This window comes from Crocodylus porosus, unplaced genomic scaffold (assembly GCF_001723895.1).
Source record: "Crocodylus porosus isolate Cpor-Errol unplaced genomic scaffold, CroPor_comp1, whole genome shotgun sequence".
Classification (NCBI taxonomy): domain Eukaryota; kingdom Metazoa; phylum Chordata; order Crocodylia; family Crocodylidae; genus Crocodylus; species Crocodylus porosus.
The window spans coordinates 30,823,367-30,827,143 of NW_017728947.1; the positions used below are offsets into that span (position 1 = coordinate 30,823,367).

General features: G+C 36.7%; 1 pseudogene; it reads right to left on the reverse strand.

Annotated features, from left to right (window-relative positions):
• Positions 1-1,875: 1,875 nt before the first annotated feature.
• Positions 1,876-2,944, reverse strand: LOC109320942 (annotated as a pseudogene).
• Between the last annotated feature and the right edge of the window lie 833 nt (positions 2,945-3,777).

Genomic DNA, 3,777 nt, shown 5'->3' on the forward strand with positions numbered 1-3,777 from the left:
AAAGCTTCTTCAGTGTTTTGTTTGACTTTAAATTGGTCTTAAAAGTTGTTTGGCAAGTATGTTTAGTCATCCATATTTTTATTTTTGGTTCAGGTCACCCAGCAGCAGATCTTGGTTACATTCCTTTAGTAAAATTACACAGGTTTGCTTTCTTTCATATCTTTAGAATGTCGATGAGTTTATTGTGGTTAACACCCTGAACACCTGGGTGGCAATATCAAACGACACAGCATTTAATTCATAAAAGTAGAATTAATGTTCTAGTCCTTGGAATGATGCACCAATCACTTTCCTACCTTTTCAAAGAATAGAAGCTTATGAATGGATGATTCATGCTGGCGTAGATCAAGATACCAGAATAAAATCTAGTCATGCACAAATATTTAATGTGAACTCTACAAATTCATGTTAAATACACCTGGTGCCTTTAAGCAAACAAAGTGCAGTGCCAGCCATAAAGATGTAAAACACACAGGATATTGGACTGTTGGTTTTACCTGCTGGTGCATAAAGTACTTCTTGGACATTCCAGGATTAAGAGTTAAGTGGAAACGAAGTCGCTTATCTTTGTCAAGATCATTGTTCCACTTACGTTTACTATGGATGCTCTTCTTTCATGATGTTTGTATTACATATCCTAGCTAACAGCGAGTGCTGAGTTCGTACAGCAAGTCTGTGACTATAGTAGTCTATTTTTTGTTGCAATAGGCAATTGAAGTAGGAGCCCATGGCATACATTTCTTGGAAGATTATGATTTGCCGAACAAAAATTTTGCCCCTTCATCATGGAGACTAACTATATTAATAATTTGTTACCAAAACAGATGATTCAAATCTTGAAAGAATGAGTAAAAATTAAGTGATGAATTCAGAATTTTTTCCACAGTGCTTAGTCAATATATCCCAGTCCTTACATAGGTGATAAGAAACTCATTGCCTAGCCTTGGCTTTTATTGCTGAGACTGATAAGTAGAATATCAATTAATATCTATTATGGTTTTGAAAAAATATTGTCCCCCTCTATTAATGATCTCAATTAAAAAATATCTAATTTAATGGGCCATTAAAAATCATTGACTTCCCACTGGATTAGGACGTGGGAGCCTGGACTGTGTTGAGAGAAAGATCTTGGGCTGGGTGTTTTAATAGTATGTCCAGCAAAGAAAAGATACGGCATTTCCTCAATTTCCCCTTTGGTAATAATTTTAAATAGACAGGACCAAATGTAAAACTGTATATGTAGATGGAAGAAAAATGACCTCAATATTTGCAGCTCTTCTTTGAAGTTGCAAGACCTTTGGGGTAAAGACAATTCCCTGTCTTTGTGTACAACTGAACAGAATGGGGGGCTTAGCTAGAGTCATGACTTTTGGTACTATTGCAGTGAAAGTAAATAAATAAAGTGCTCTTTCTATCTTGGTGCTCCAGTGGCCCTATTACAACTGTTACACAATATTTACATTTGTATACCTATATACATTTTCAATCAGTAACTATTACATATTTTTTGTTATTGTATAGGTAGGGAAATTAGAGCAGAAAGGTTAGATAATATGGACTAAAGGCAGATCAAGATTTCTCTCTCAAGTACCTCCACTTTGACCTAAGTATCTGGTGCCTAGTCCTAGGAGGTCCTAGGAAATGCCACCTCTTGGGCATGTATATTACAGGGAAACAATCCTTTGAATATGCATCTTACCGCAATCTACAGAAATACTAAAGCATTTTATTTTGGTTTTTTTTAAAACAAAAGTAAACATTTATTTGTAAAGAACTTTCTTAATTCAGCAATTGCTATTTCCCAGGAAATAAAAAAAATGAACTATTAAAAAAGGCATAAATCCAGAAAATCAAGTGCACTATAAATTATTCTCAAGTAACTCAAGCACGGTTTTTAGTGTCCTAACAAAACATTAATTTTAATGGCAAAAGCAGAAAATAAACCATTTAAAACAAACTTTTAGAAAGTAACACAGCAGTCCACATTTTCTTTGTGTGGCAGCTTCATGACAAATCAAATGTACTTCAACTCTTAATCCTCTGGGTCATACTTTGAAAGTCTTTTTTCAAAGCTCGTTTACCTGCTCATTCTTTTTGGTGAGCATCTCTTAAATGTTGTGGTAGGCAGCTGTTTGCTGATATTTCTTCTCTGGCTCCTTTTCAGCTGTAGATAATTGGTCCTGAACCTTGAGTAGGTCATGCTTTGTCATCATCAAGTTCTCTTTCAAGGACTTTTGGTTTGTTTTCAGTGTCTTCTCACACTGGCATTTAAGAGCAACTGCTGTATTTTCCAGTTCACTGATATCCTGGGTTACATTATCCTTTTGATGTCTCTGAATCATCTGTAAATCTTTCAATGACTCTAGTTTTGATTTTTCTTCCTATGCACTTGATGCCTGTGTTTCTATTGCACTGAATCTGGTTTCAATGTTTCATTTTCTTCTTGGACTCTTGCAATTTCCTTGTTTGGCAGCTCTGAGCCACCTTCATTTAATGAAGCAAGTTTCGGTTTAATGAGTTCTTCACTGAACTTCTTGTTTGAATACTTAAATTCTGACTTTTCAAAGTCATCAACTTTTTCCAACAATTCTCCAACCTAGAGATGCCGGTCTGTAGCTTAGGGTGCCATTTCTCAGCCTGTGAAAAAAGGTTGGCGCAGAAGTAACACATTGGTGTATGTTGTGTTAATGAGTTCTTATTCCACTTCACTGTGTACCACAGTCTGCAACCCATTCAGCATTTCTGTCACCTCATCTATTGTGAAGGTCTCTTCCACCAGCCTGCTGTTATTACGGTCCTGAAAACAAGAATCTACTGTCTTGAGTTGCAGGCCATGCTTTGAACAAGTAAAGCACATGTAGTTGATCACTTCATTCTGGTGGTGCTCATTCAGACCTAACTCTGCCATGGTGACTCCAACAGCTGCTAGGCAGGGGGAGGTGACGGCTGGTTACTGGCAGATGCCTCTTGTGCCAGCTAGTGTTCACTAATTTATGACTGAGGTGTCCATACTATCAAGATTTGGTTAACTCTCAGCTGGGTACTGATTCTGTTAGCAAGTGGCATAGCTCATGAAAAATATTTGTGGGAGTTGAGAATGCTCTGATATATTACTAAGCATGAGGCATTTGGTTCCTGCTATATAAGAAGGGTCATTGGACTCCTCTAAAAATATGTCAGAAAAAAGAATTCTTTTGTATTATTTTCAAATAGCTATTTCTCTTGACATTATAAAAGCTTCTGTATGTGATTTGCTCTTTTACATTTTAATTACAATCTCAAGACACTGCTCATTAGAGAAACAGTCATATCACAACAATATTTTGAAATAAATATCTTAGAAAAATTCATGGAATGCATTATCCATGTGTAAATGACAGTAACAGTATTCAGACCCTCTTCCTCAGCAAAGAAAGTCCCCTTTATTTAGTCAGCTCTGAAATTAGATCCAAAGGCAAAAGGAAAGAATTGCTGGACTTTAAGAATAAATGATCATTCTTTAAAAATAAACTTGGAGAACCCCTTCTTCCCCCTCCCCCCCACCACGCCCCAGCCTGAAACTGGAAATACAAAGTGCAGTAGTCCCAGGCAAGGGGAATATTAATGCATTAGTAATTTGCATGTAATATTTCTGAGGCATTTTATACCTGCAGCTTTGCCAGATTGTGTCTTTGATCCTGTTAGCTTTCCTATCAAAGACTGTGCTGCTGCTCAGGCAAGAGATTGCCAAAATAGGCACTACAGGAAGTAATGCTGTTGACTCAGTACAGTGCTGCT